Source organism: Macaca thibetana, chromosome 5, assembly GCF_024542745.1.
Source record: "Macaca thibetana thibetana isolate TM-01 chromosome 5, ASM2454274v1, whole genome shotgun sequence".
NCBI lineage: Eukaryota > Metazoa > Chordata > Mammalia > Primates > Cercopithecidae > Macaca > Macaca thibetana.
In genome coordinates this window covers 148,582,841-148,597,962 of record NC_065582.1, presented here as the reverse complement: position 1 = coordinate 148,597,962, position 15,122 = coordinate 148,582,841, and positions in this window count along the sequence as shown.

The following is a 15,122-nucleotide window of genomic DNA, read 5'->3' as shown; positions in this document are numbered from 1 at the left end:
AGGCCAGGAATTCAAGACCTGCCTAGGCAACATAGTGAAACCTCATCTCCACACACACACAAAAATAAATAAAATAAAAAATTAGGCAAGTGTGGTGGTGTGTTCTGTAGTCCCAGCTATTTGGGAGACTGAGGTGGGAGGAACACTTGAGCCTGGGTGGTCAAAGTCACAGTGAGTTATGATCACACCACTGCACTCCAGCCTGGGCGACAGCAATATCCCGTCTCAAAAATATAAACATGAAAATAAAAGAGAAAGAAAGAAAGAAAAAAGAAAAATTTATTTCTAGGTCCAACCCCCATTTCCCTTTACTGACCTTAACTAAATTTCTATTTGTCATCTTTTTAACTGGTTTGTGTGACCCTTTTTAACTGGCTTGTGTGCCATGAATGTCTGATTAAGATGCTTGTTTCCGCCTCTTGTACAGTAATCAGGCAAAGAAGCAAAATCTCTGGGCCCAAGGCGGGGTTAGGGAAGAGGATTCAGTTAAACAATCATGAAAACAGGGCCCTGTGGTAAGATGGGAGGGGCAGAGTCCTCCCCCTCAAGGGACTTAGTGTCCAGTGGGAGACACACAGGCCACTGTTGTCCGGGACCCATGGGGCATCTCCGGGTTCCTCCAGCAGGGAGCCTGATTAGGATCCATGAGAAGCTTCTCTTTGCACCCAGAATCTCTCCTGTTAAATCCAGCTCCCTGTGGGATTTTAATGGTAAGGCTTTACTATTTGCCAGGGAGACCTCAGGTTTTTCATTGATTAAAGAGAAAGACTCCTTTGACACTACAAAGAGGAACATTTAAATTGCCAGGTGATTTAATGCAATTATCTCTCCTTGGCCTGACAGGTTGAAATGAACAAAGGAGTGAAAAGGATTCTAGGAACTTACATAAATCGAGCCAGTTATTTTCTCACTAGCAATCAGCAGATGGAGGATGTTCATTGGGGAGACGGATGATGCTTCCTGCAGCAGTGTTAAGTGCATTAAAAAAGAGCCACTCAGGGAAATAATTTCCAATGCTTTCCAATGCTTTTGCCACCGGGAAAGTTTCTGTTCATTTATTTTTAAAACTCATTTTTATCCTTTGTGTATTGAACTTCCATTGGGCGCCTTTGTGGAGCCTCTCTTGCATTAATTTGCTAGGGCTGATGAAACGAAGTACAGCAAACTGGGTGACTTAACAAGAGAAATGTATTGTCTCCATTCTGGAGGCCAGGAGTCTGGAGACCAAGGTGGCAGAGGGGTTGGTTCCTTCTGGGCACGGTGAAGGAAGGACCTGTTCGAGGCCTCTTTCCTAGCTTCCGATGATTTGCTGCCACATTTGGTGGTCCTTGGCTTGCAGACACATCCCCCTGACCTCTGCCTCCATGTCCACCTGGCAGTCTCCCTGTGTGCGTGTCTGCATGTGCGTATTTCCTCCTTTTTGTAAGAACACCACCAGTCATATTGGATTAGAAGTCACCCTACTCCAGTATGATCCCATCTTGAAACGAATTACAGATAGTCCCCTACCTAACGATGGTTCCACTTACAATATTTCTGCTTTACGATTATATGGAAGTGACATGCATTCAGTTCAATATTCAATAAATCATGTGAGATATTTAACACATTATTATAAAATAGGCTTTGTGTTAGGTGATTTTGCTCCAGTGTAGACTAATGTAAGTGTTCTGAGAGTGTTTAAGGTAGACTAAACTATGGCATCCAGTAGATTAGGTATATTAAATGCATTTTTGACTTAACAATATTTTAAACCTACGATGGGATTATCAGGCTATAACCTCATTGTAAGTCGAGGAGCATCTGTACATCTGCAATGACTCTATTTCCAAATGAGGTCACCGTCTGAGCTACTGGGAGTTAGGACTTCAACATATGAATGTCAGGGGGATACAGTCCCACCTATAACACTCCCTTCTCTATTGCTGGCTGAAACCAGCTGGTTGACATATGGACATCCACCTTCTCACTTCTGGCATAGGGACTGACTGACAACCCTGGGTACAAAATGGAAATCACCTGGAAGATTTTGAAAGAAATACCCAAGATGCCCAATGGGATTTCCCCTAGCATGTGCAGGGCCATGGGTACACATTGCTTGCTGGGACCCTTATCTATAAAAATAAGTTGATTAGAAAATGCATGACAAAATTTATGGGCCCATATAAGGTATAGTGATGCACTGAAGAAAAATCAGAATGGGTAGAAGAGAATTACTTATGTGTTTATGTATTGTCCAGTTAGTGTACATAGAGGTTCTTTGTGGGATCCAGACAGAATCTCCTCCTGTTCTTTATCATCAAATGCACCACTCCTGATTAATTTTGTATCTCCTACTGTAAGAGAAAAGTAGCAACACTGTTTTTACAATGCCAGGGCTCTTCAGAACGGTTTGTATTGAAAGAATAGATTTTGTTTCTGCTTTGCCTCAATACTGTTAGTGTGAGGGTTGTTTCATTGTTAAGGGTGAACTGTCTCATCTGGTGTGCTCGAGGTGAATATCAGCTCTCAATGGTCTCTTAAAGGTGCTTTCCCCTTGGTGAACATAAAATGCAAGTGTTTCCCAGTATGCAAGAAAGTGTGAAGGGTAATTCTTTTCTGGTGATGTGAAACTTACTCTTTAAAGTTTTCTAGCACAAATGTAGGATACTGTTATGGTTTGGCTGTGTCCCTACCCAAATCTCATCTTGAATTGTAGCAACTGTAACTCCCACATGTTGTGGGAGGGACCCTGTGGGAGATAATTGAATCATGGGGGCGGGTCTTTCCCATGCTATTCTTATGATAGTGAAAAAGTCTCATGAGATCTGATGGTTTTATAAAGGGGAGTTTCCCTGCACAAGCTCTCTTTGCCTGCCGCCATCCATATAAGACTTGACTTGCTCCTCCTTGCCTTCCACCATGATTGTGAGGCCTCCCCAGTCGTGTGGAACTGTGAGTCCATTAAACCTCTTTCCTTTATAAACTACCCAGTCTCAGGTATGTCTTTATCAGCAGCATAGAACAGACTAATATAACTTTCAACCATGTTCTGAACCCATCAGGCAGTAATTACTACCTTCCTGAAATGTGGTATCTTTCCATAGGGACTGCATTCCTGCCTGCCAGGCAGTGCCACCAGCCTGCAGGGTAGTGGCTTATGGAAAGAGTGAGAAGAGCAGGCCTCTTCCTGCAACTGTCTACCCTCCTCAGGCATGGCCTGAGACTGACAGCGACCGTGGGACATCACCACATCTGCGGGAGATGAGAGTACACTGACCCACAGGGTTTGTTTGCCTTTAGGAGCGATGGACTGGACGGCCACCCTGGGAAGACTGTGGAGCCTGCAGCAGGCAAGGGTGGCTGGCCTGGGTGGCCGCGATCAGGCATGCACAGCTAATGTCGCAGCCCCTATTGCTCAGTGTGGAGGACCTTAGGAGGGTCCCAGCATGGAGCTTGAGAGCCATGCACAATCCATGCATGTGACTCAAGTGGGGTCTGCAGTGGATGGTCTGTAGCCAGGGCCCTGAACATGCCCTATATGCCATGTGAGTGAATTGCCCCAAATCAGCACCACTGGTGGCCTCATCTCTCATGCAAGAAACATTGCTCTGGGCAGTGGGAGTGGCCCAGGCCGCCCTCCTAGTTGTGATGATTGCAAAGGCACGAGTCACCAAGCTCTGCGGGTACCTGCATCTTGATCCTCGCTCAGGGTGCCCCCAGGGACGATTCTGACAGTTCCTGCAGGTGTGCAACCTGGAAAATTTCAAGGAAGGTGCCCCAGGGCACAGGCCAGGATAGGCTGTCTCCCTTCCCGGGTCTAAGGACCATTCTGATGCCCAGCCTCAAACCCAGGAGATTCTGATCTATGGGGCTGGGGCGTGGCTCCCCCACCGTAGGTGTGAAAACCTCCTCAGGTGACTGTCCTGTGCCGCCAGGTTGAGAACCACAGTGATCTCGCTCACTGACTCACAAATTTGTTGGCACATTGGAATCACCTGGGAGGTTTAATAAATTCTAAGCCTGGATGCCACTCCCTGAGTTCTGACTTAATTGATCTGGGGTGTCACCTAGCATTGGGATTGGGAAATCAATGACCTCTCATTTGAGATGTTTTTCTAAAACCTCCAATAGTGCCCTACATCTGATTGGCTATCAGTTGCACACTTAGCTTGGAAGGCCCCTGGATGCCAGTTTTGTGGGAGAGATTCCCCTTGCCCACTCTTTCGTCGCCTGATTGGCTTCCCTGGCCTCATAGGTGGCATCTTCCTTAAGTCAACCAGCGTGGTAGTCAGAGAGGGCTAACAGGAATGGGGACAAACTTTCAACTTCCAGAAGAGTGGAAATGCTGGGACTGTGGTCACACCTGATCGACAGTCCTAAATATGAGTGCGAAAAGTCACTTGAACATTCAGAGACAAAGCTCTGGTCTCTGGTTGCCACCCCTCTTTTTATTTTTCTTTTCTCTTTTTTTTTTTTTTTTTTTTTTTTTTTGAGCCAGAGTCTTGCTCTGACACCCAGGCTGGAGTGCAGTGGCAAGATACTGCTCACTGCAGCCTCGACCTCCTGGGCTCAAAAGCAATCCTCCTACCTCAGCCTCCTGAGTCACTGGAGGAACTACAGGCGTGAGTCACTGAGCCTGGCTCTCCAACCCCTTTTAGAGGCTTTTTAGTTCTCAGGCTGGAGTATAAACTGACTTTCTCTGACCCCAGGGATGGGTCAGGCAAATGTGAAGCCAAGGGGTCAACATGGAGCTGCTTCTTCCGTGGAGGATCAATTTTATTTGACAATGTACGTTTGGAAAGTCAAGTAAACTTACTGACTAGAAATGCAAAACCTTGTTTTAATATCATAATGAGAATATTGTAAACCATGATGCATAATTTGCATAATTAAAAATGAAAATCAGGTGGCGGGCGCCTGTAGTCCCAGCTACTCGGGAGGCTGAGGCAGGAGAATGGCGTGAACCTGGGAGGCAGAGCTTGCAGTGAACTGAGATTGCACCACTGCACTACAGCCTGGGAGACAGAGCGAGACTCCGTCTCAAAAAAAAAAAAAAAAAATTAAAATCCATGTCTATGTTTTTTATTTTTAGATACAGGTTCTTGCTCCATCACCCAGGCTGAAATGCAGTGGTGCAATCCACAGCTCACTGCAGCCGCAAATTCCTGGCCTCAAGTAATCCTCTTGCCTCGGCCTCCCAAAGTCCTGGGATTATAATCATGAGCCAATGCACCTGGCCAGTCTAAGACATTGTATGCTTGCACTGGATGTTTCAGAACAGGCATCTCCATTCACATTTATCTTGTATTAGGAGTTGCTTGTTAAAAAAGCTTGAGATCCACTGGGACTAGTAGGTTCAACCTATTTCTCTGTGATCTAAATGAATTTGAATAGGCTTTTTCTCTGCTCGGGATGTTCTTCCCTCACTTGGTTATCTGATGAACTCTTATTTGCCCCCCAAAGCCCACTTTAGATTTCTAGCATACCTTTCCTCCCCTGTCAGTGAGAGGTTGTCACCACCTACTCTGTACTGTGCTCAGCACATATCTGCGTTTATGCTTATTCTGCACTGGTATAATTTATTTGTTTGTGTCTATTTCATCTACAAGACTAGATACTCTTTGAGGACAGGAATTATATTTCATACATTGTTCTTCCCCATCTTGGCACTAGGCCTGGCATAGAGCAGATCTCAACAAGAGTTTGTTGATTAAAAGCCATGTTTTTCTTTACTTCTTAAAGAATAACTGAAAAATCCCAAATGCTCCTAATTGCTGCTAGCTGAAATCCAGAAGGAGATTATTTTGGTGCTTTTTTCTGAGTCAGCTGTGTGACTCTGAGTATGCCCAGAAAACAAAGGAGTTGCCCTGGCGAGGGGTTGGTTACAGAGGGGTTGTTACTAGATCCTGGCCCCCTGGGGAAAGGGAGCGAGGAGGACATTGAAGAAGGGACAGTCCAGCAGCTGGCCCAGCTGTGGGGTCTGTGGTCTCCCCTCCTCTGCCCCCTCCTGTGCTCTTTGGACAGCCCTGTACTTACAGCCACTTGGACAAGCCTTAGCATTGTTTGCCTCTAGTGTAGGGTCAGAGGGCTTGTAGGAATGGCATGATTCTGCTTCCTTAAATAGTGACTTGGGAATGAAATGAGTAACCATGTCTTTAATTAGCCATACCCCAGAGGCCCGTAGGGGGTTGGTAAATGGTGGGCTCCCAGCCAAGATCAGCACTATGTGGCTGGTATTCAGTCCAGGGAGGCTTGGGGGATGTTTGATTGGCCTCTTTCCCTCCAGTTGTCCTGTCAGCCCCCGATCCATGCTGCCGCCCTTTCAGCATGATGGTCTTCTCAAGACTGACAGAGGAAAGAAGGGAGGAAACAGGCAAACCCAGCCCGCACATCTATTAGGTTGGTGCAAATGTAATTGTGGTTTTTGACATTACTTGATTTTGCATTTACTTTTGCATCAACCTTATATAACGCCATGGGCCAGCCTCTGTGCCCAACACTGAGAAGGGCGAAGTCAAAGGTTAGAGAAGAACTAAAATGTAACCCAACAAAAACATACAGTCCCAGAGCAGTCAAAGAGAGAGCGAATGAAAGGGGAATGAAAGATATTTCAGAAAAATGTAAGTTCTTTTCTTTCTTCTTCTTCTTTTTATTTTATTATTATTATTTTTCTTTTTGAGACGGAGTCTTGCTCTGTTGCCAGGCTGCCGGAGTGCAGTGGCGTGATCTCGGCTCACTGCCACCTCCGCCTCCTGGGTTTATGCCATTCTCCTGCGTCAGCCTCCTGAGTAGCTGGGACTACAGGTGTGCGCCACCATGCCTGGCTAATTTTTTTTCGTATTTTAGTAGAAATGGGGTTTCACCATGTTGGCCAGAATGCTCTCTATCTCCTGACCTCATGATCCGCCTGCCTTGGGCTCCCAAAGTGCTGGGATTACAGGTGTGAGCCAAAGCGCCCAACCTTCTTGTTGTATTTTCTTGTATTTTCAAACTCTGTAAATAGAATCCACGCAGGCAGTCCAGGGCGATCCTTAATCCAGCCTCCTTCCCTTTTCTATCCACTTCCTCACACCCTGAGTCTGTCCTGGCACTCTTTCCTCAAAACTTCAGAAAACTGCCCTGGCCTGTGCACTTTTCGCTTTCCCCTTGTAGAGAAAAAAAAATCTTTCTAGCCCGAGTCCACATGCCTTTCATCTCTACTAAATATCCTCCTTTCCTTCTGTCTCTTCATTTTTCTCTCCCTAACCTTTGATGCTATATTACAGAAAAGAATAATTCTGCAAGGGAAAGCTCTATCCCCAGGGAGTGAGAGAGTGGCAGAGGCCAATGGGAAGGGGCCTTTTTCGATGGTGAGGAGAGAGGAGACAGGCTGGGGATACTCACAAGTTAAGAATTTTGGTCCTGGGGCTGGGCGCGGTGGCTCAAGCCTGTAATCCCAGCACTTTGGGAGGCTGAAACGGGTGGATCACGAGGTCAGGAGATTGAGACCATCTTGGTTAACACGGTGAAACCCTGTCTGTACTAAAAAATACAAAAAATTAGCCGGGCGAGGTGGCGGGTGCCTGTAGTCCCAGCTACTCGGGAGGCTGAGGCAGGAGAACGGCGTGAACCCGGGAGGCAGAGCTTGCAGTGAGCTGAGATCCAGTCACTGCATTCCAGCCTGGGCCACAGAGCGAGACTCTGTCTCAAAAAAAAAAAAAAAAGGAATTTTGGTCCTGTCTCTTAGACTCACACAGTACCGAAGTGTGGATGTCCTAGAGCAAAAGCACATAGGAGGTCTGTGGAGTCTACCCAGGATGCCAAGGATTGCTTCCCAAAGACAAAGTGCCTGAGTGGAGATGTGAAGGAAGGCTAGGAGTTCACCTAGAGACCCAGGAGAAAGGGATTTCCATTTAGAGGGAATGACATGGGTAAAGTCATTTGGGTGAGACAAGAGTCAGGTCCCTCATCCACTTTGTAGCTCCTGACCTCCAGGCTTTCCAGAACTGTGACTGCATATGAGGTTCAGAGTCCCTTCCTTTCTACTGTTAATATTGATCTCATAGGGTCCAAAAAGGAATTTGATGGAGGAGATATTAACAGACCCATAGGGCAAGCAGGAGAGATGTTCCTGTATTTTCCAGGGAAGAGAATGTAAATACAGCCACTGTCCTGTGCCTGGGATAGAAATCTATTCCCTCCTGAGGAAGGAGAAAACAACTTGGGCAGGTCTGGGCAGGGCAGGGCAGGGCAGAGTGGGGCAGGGTGGGGCAGGGTGGGGCAGGGTAGCACTGGCTTTGCCCAGACCAACTTTGGTACTCTTAGAAAGGAGGTAGAAAGCCTGACTATAAACAAACTCTCTTAGCTTCCTCTTTATTGGATCCACCAGTCCTCAAGAGGTTTATTCTTAAGTTACTGTTCAGTCTGGGCTCAACCTGTCCTTATTTCTTCACTCCCACTACCTCTTACTTCGAACACTTACTTGTGCATCTGAGACTTTAAATAATATGATGTTCTGGGATGTCTGAAGCTCTGGTGTATAGGAATGGTGTTACATGTGTTAATAGAGCAGCAAGAATTCTACAAAGCTCTCTCTAGAGCTTTGTGCGTGGTTCCCATACCAGCAGCATCAGAATTACCTGGCAGCTTGTTAGAAATGCATGTTTTGGGGGCCCTATCTCAGACCTATGGAACCCGTGGGGTGGAACCCAGCAATCCGTGTTTTAACAAGCCTCTGACATGCTCAAATTTTGGACATGCTCTATTGAGCTAGAAGGCTGTGTAACGCCGGGGAATGAGCCTGTCATGAGTAGGACTGGGTCCCTGGGTTTGCAGGTTCCAAGGCACAGAAAACACTGTTTATGTAAGGGAATTCTCTGAATGCACATAAACGCATTCTTTGCCCTTTTCCATGAACACTGTCAGTTTGAAAAAATGCCACATGTGTTGCTTCAGAGGGAGACTTCTCACTTCTCAGCAGGTAAATGTACCTTGACTCCAAGGATAGGGAAAAGAGGAGGCTTCAGAAAATGCAAATAAGGCTGCCAATGGCTGCAGGTGACCTCCACTGGAAGTGTTTCAGCTCTGAGTATACCAAGTGCATTGCTCCCTTCAGTGCTTGCTCTAGGACAGTTTCCGCCTGGCCCCTCCCTCAACTTCTCAGAAGCTGCTACGCCAAATTCTTCAGCTTGGAGCCCCGCAAGAGGAAATGGACTGTAACAGAAGTAGGGAAATTCAAATTTACTATAAGGGACTTTCTGAGGGCAAAGCCTGGAACAGAGCAGGTTGCACAATCTTTTCTGGACATCTCTTTCAGGGCCTGCAGGGCTTAGTGGTTAAGGCTAGTGCCTCAATTGAATGCAGTCCTGGCCTTTCCATGATTTAGCTCTGTGATCTTGAGGAAATGGCTTAACCTCTCAGTGCCTTCATGGTCTTTAATTTTTAACTTTTTTTAAGAAATAAGAGTCTGGCTGTGTGGCGCAGGCTGGTCTCGAATTCCTGGCCTCAAGTGATTCTCCCACCTCAGCATCCTGCTTCAGCCTCCCAAGTAGCTGAGATTATAGACACGAGCCGTGGATTATAGACATGAGCCATGGCGTCCTGCAGCAGTGCCTCCATGTTCTTGATCATAAACTGGGAATTATAACAGCAAGACACTCACAGGCATTTGCGAGGATTACATTAGACAATGCATCCCAAGTAAGCACTAACCCAGCGCCTGGCCTGTAAATGTTCATTAAATATCAGCTATTAGCCACTGTCTGTGCCTAACATAGTACAGACATTCAGTTTAATACATGCTTGCTGAGTGAATGATGGATTCACAGTCCCTGCCTGAAGCTGCTAGAAGACCATCAAAAATGTATTCTACTGCTATTCTGGATCCCGTTCCATTCTGAACAATTAAATTACCAGGGAGTGGTCCTGATTCCCAAGGCTTAATGGAACTCTAGTAGGTATTTTTCACAGTGGTTTCTTATTTCTGGGACGTCTTCTCCATTCTGGTGTGTTGCCATCCAATAAGCTGTTAGTGGGGAATCAGAGTGACTTAAATTGCTCTCATGGACAGAGGGAGGAAGCAATTAAAAAGAAATGGGAAGTCAGGTTTCTTGGGTAGAAGGACAAGGGTTGCCACCAGGTAGCATTTCCTGACATGACTCGGCTTGGAGCAGTCTCTTAGCAAATTGGAAGAGTGGTCCCTGAGAGAAATCCATCTGCCCTCCCTCCGCGCATTGCTGGCAGTGAGCTCCTGAAAGAGAATGTCGAAGCTCATTGTTGGGGTCTAACTTCATCAGAGCTGATATCTGGTAGGGGCTTATGTCTTTGGTTGAGCTGCTTAGAGGAAGAGAGATTTTTTTTTTTCACTTATACCTGTACTCATAGAAAGCACCCTTGACATCAACACATCAGACCTGGGACCATCTAATTAATCTGGAGATCTCTATTTTTCATTTACCTTTATACCCATATAATCTAGGTGGTTTCTGCCCCACTGTTGATCCCAGGCATTTTGCAGTGAGACTGTTAAAGAACTCCAAAGCAGGTGCAAAAGTGCAGAGCAGGAAGATTTGGAGACAGCTTTGAGATTTACTCTCCTACAAAACCCTCCAGCCATGAAAGGCACAGGGCTGGAAGAGCAGCAGCAGCAGAAATCTGGAATTTGTGCTTCTGATTTTGCCCAAGTGGCCAGATTTCCCCTGTGGCGGAATCACCCACTTCCTGCAATAGCCCTTCCCCTACCTCACCTCTCCCTGCAGGGACCTCCAGGTCACTCCTGTGGCTGGATAGTCTTTGATGGCTGCCGTTAGAACTTCTGCTTGTGAGGTGAACTTTTCAGAAAACTTAATATTTAAAAACAGGAACTCACAAAACAGATCCACTGGGGAAGTGGGTGATTATTCGTCTTTGCTATATATAGGAAAGAGTCAGTTTATAACATAATTATTTTTATGTGCTATTTTTTCCCCAGAGCTCAGAGAATCATCCAATCTAATTATGCCAATATGCATTGATTTTTATAGCATCTCCTCTCTCCTTCCTTGGGTCAGACATGAGCTCTTCCAGACTCTTCTTCTTTTGTGACTTTCTCCAGTGCCTGGCACTGGGCTTGGTACTCAGCAAGGCCCAACAAGGGTACAACTGACTGCTAGTTGTACTCCCTAGGGGGAGTGTAGGTGTGGGTGTCTTGGAGCTGCAGCCCATACCAGATCTTCCCAGGAATACGCTGCTTAAACAAACAATTCTTCTTTCTCTCAAGGTGGCAGGGAATCAAAGAACAAAGCCGGTGTGTCCACCCCCCCGGTCTCCTTATCTTTGGACTGAAATAATCTGTGCAAAATTGGAAACAGCCTGTGTGTGTTCGGTTTATGTCTGCACGTGTGAGCCTGTTCCTCTGTGACTTGAAAACAGTCAAAGCATGAAGCATGAAGAATATCGGGCCATAAGGAGGAGCGAGCTCTGACAGAGCATTCCTCCTGTCTGGATTTCCACCTCTTGGGTTAAGTCTGACTTATTTGGCTTTGATGGAGTCTTAACTTTGTATGTAACGACAGTTATTTGCAAATGAAGCTTGTGTCTTGGTATTGCAAGGGTTCAGCTGTAAGCCATGATCTGCTCAGCCAGGGTCTGGGCTCTCCAGACTTGGCGCCCACAGTGTCTCTCCACCCTCAGTCCTGGGGCAGTGGGAGTCACACCCAGTTCTGTGCGTGCCCTAGAGCATGGACCCTGTTCCTGGTTCTGCTCACACTGTTGCTGTAAGCAGGAAGTTCTTGCCCTCTGCCCAGGTTGCCAGACCCTGGAGAGGACAGGCAGTTTATGTTCTTTACATCTTTAGGATAATGCTTGACATAGAGAAGATGCCTGAGAAAGGTATATTAAGTGAATGGAGAGAGGGATGGATGTGCCTCTTGCCACATGTGTCCTGCCTGCATTTAGGGAAATTTACTGATGGCTACTATAGGCAGGCTCTATTCTAGGTGCTTGAGATACATCAAAGTTGGAAAAATCTCTTTATGGACAGAGATTACATTCTAGCAAAGGTGACAGACCAATAATAAATAAATAAATTATATAATATACTACATATAAGTGCCTGGGAAAAAATCCAGCAGGAGAAGGGGGAGTTGGAGGGTGGGGGCTGGGGCAGGTTGTGGTATTAAATAGATGGTCAGGGCCCAGCATGGTGGCTAACACCTCTAATTCCAGCATTTTGGGAGGCTGAAGCAGGTGGATCACGAGGTCAGAAGATTGAGACCATCCTGACCAACATGGTGAAACCCCGTCTCCACTAAAATACAAAAATTACCTGGGCATGGTGGTATACGCCTGTAGTCCCAGTTACTCTGGAGTCTGAGGCAGGAGAATCACTTGAACCTGGGAGGCAGAGGTTGCAGTGAGCCAAGATTGCACCACTGTACTCCAGCCTGGGTGACAGGGCGAGACTCCATCTAAAAAAAAACCAAAACAAACAAACAAAAAAAAACCAGGTGGTCAGGTCATGCCTCTGCTGGAGTAAATGGATCCCTTCTCTGATCACCTTAAATACTTTGTCTGAACCTTTCCTCTGGCAATATTGTTTTATTCTTTAAAACAACATTTTTTTTTTTGAGATAGGGTCTTGCTCTGTTGCCCAGGCTGGAGTGCAGTGGTACAACCATAGCTTACTGCAGCCTCGACCTCCTGTGCTTAAGTGATCCTCCCACCTCAACTTCCCAAGTAGCAGGGACTACAGGCAAGTACCACCATGCCTGGCTAATTTAAAACATTTTTTTGTTTTTTGTTTTTGGTAGAGACAGAGTATGTTGCCTAGGCTGATCTCAAACTTCTGGGCTAAAGTGATCGTCTCACTTTGGCCTCCCAAAATGTTGGGATTATAGGTGTGAGCCACCATATTGAACCTGTCTTATTCATTGTACTTACACGCACACACACATAAATCACATTTATCTGTTTCGCTGTTGGCTCTCCCACTAGGCTGTCAGCATGCAGAAGCACTTCTATGCATGACGGTATTTATATCCCCTCAGCATCTAACACATGATAGATGTAGATTAAAATGGGTCAAATAACTAGTAATTGATTTGCTGGGGGGAATAAGTGGGTCAGAAATAGTAACTGCCATATTGGCCTTTTTTTTTTCCCCCACATATACAACTTGCTCTCTTTAGGTAGCAAATACTTTTGAGTCCATTAAGAAGAACATTTACCCTTAAATTAGGGTTAAGGGTTCATGTGCATCAGTGGCCTTTAGGAACACAGTATCCTTAAACATGAAACACACCTACCAGCGGAGTACTTCCTGTCTGTAAAAAAGCTGCTTTTTGTTTTTCTTTTTTTTGAGATGGAATCTTGCTCTGTCACCCAGGCTGGAGGGCAGTGGTGCGATCTCGACTCACTGCAATCTCCACCTCCCAGGTTCAAGCGATTCTCCTGCCTCAGCCTCTGGAGTAGCTGGGACTACAGGCGTGTCCCACCATGCCCAGCTAATTTTTCTGTATTTTTAATAGAGACGGGTTTTCGCCATGTTGGCCAAGCTGGTCTCAAATTCCTGACCTCAAGTGATCTGCCTGCCTTGGCCTCCCAAAGTGCTGGGATTACAGGCGTGAGCCACCGCGCCTGGCCTAAAAAGCTGCTTTTTCTAAGCTGCATTAATTCTTTTAGCCTGGCCAGAGATGCTTTGGTAAATGCTTTTGCTTCAGGGGACTGATGAATGCTTTGGTGTCCCTAAAATGTTTTAACTTGGTTTTACAAAAGGGAGTGATTTATCAACCCAAGGGAAAAGTGATGGGCTTCGGGCGGGTCATTCCCTGTTTGGAAGATGGGATGGGGAGCAGAAGAGTGTGGTTTGATGCCTGGACACTGTCTGGGCCTGACTGGAAGAGGACACCTTCCCCACAACCTTCTGGCCCTTCTTCCCAGTGAGGGGGACCATCGGCCTTATCTATTGCTGAGAAACTTAGAAGAAACTTACACTCCCAGATTACCCTGTGCTACGCTATATTCTGTTTTGAATTTCCAAAGGACAATAAATAAGAAAAAATGATGTTATTAACAAAATAGCTTCCATTTGTTAAACCCTTCCCATGTGCCAGTCTCCATGCTTGGTTTATATTCGGCCATTCTAGGAGGCAGTGGTCACTTTCCCCTTTTCACCGACAAGAAAACTGACACTGAGAAGACAGGTCTCCCAAAGTTGCCCAGATGGCAAATGGCAAAGTGAAGGTTTGACTCCAGGCCTGCCTGTCTGACTCTAAAACTTGGCCTCATAATCCTTAAAGGAGCAGATAATTATTTAGAGAAAAAAACAAATGTGCGGTCTTCTTCAAGACAGTAACAATGGATATTGTAAAGCACAGGAGTATAGGAGGAGTTGCACTGTGTAGCAATGTGTGCAACAATGACAAGGAAGTGGGGGTTAAACGCTACCCAGAGATGGCTGCAGCAGGGGAAGCCACTTACCCATGCGAACAAGTTCTACAAAGCTGTGGGAAAATGAAAAAGGTTGGGTGGGGGAGTGGGAGTGGCGTGAGGTTGGTAAGATTACGGAGGAGAGGCTTTCCTTCCGAAATTTTCTTTAATATTGTTGATACATATTTCTAATTAGAACTTGTCAGAGACGCTGGAACTTCTTCCTAAAGGGCATAGAAAATGTCTTATTTTAGCTTAGGGTTTATTTAAATTGAGTTGGTAAATGGTTTGTCAACTCACTGTGCTCTGTGTGGAGGCAGGGGGCTTGTGTGGATGAGTTACGGCCACATTCACCAAATCTCTCGCTTTCTTGGGTCTCGCGAAGAATCTCTAAGGAGCCCTGCAATGGGAGGGTTGAGCGTGTTTTCTCTCTGCTCTCTTGTGGAGGCTCCCAAGAGAAGGGAACTGATGCCAGGGTGGGCAGCTGCAGGAGCTGGGATGTTTGGGCTCCTTCGTGGAACTGTCTGACCTCGGGGAGTTCAGAGAGCTTTGTGCTGTGATTTTGGCATTGAAGAGACTTTTAAAGCATGGAGTCTTGTCCAGGCCACAGTGGACTTGATTCCCTTAAATCTAATGGGTGACTTAGCAGCTCTTGTGTTTGTCGTGTGAGGTCATAGGGATGTCTTCTGCCCAGTGAGCTACACAGATTGAGCGCCACACCATACATTTTGCTCCCTTCCTGTGACCGCCATCCT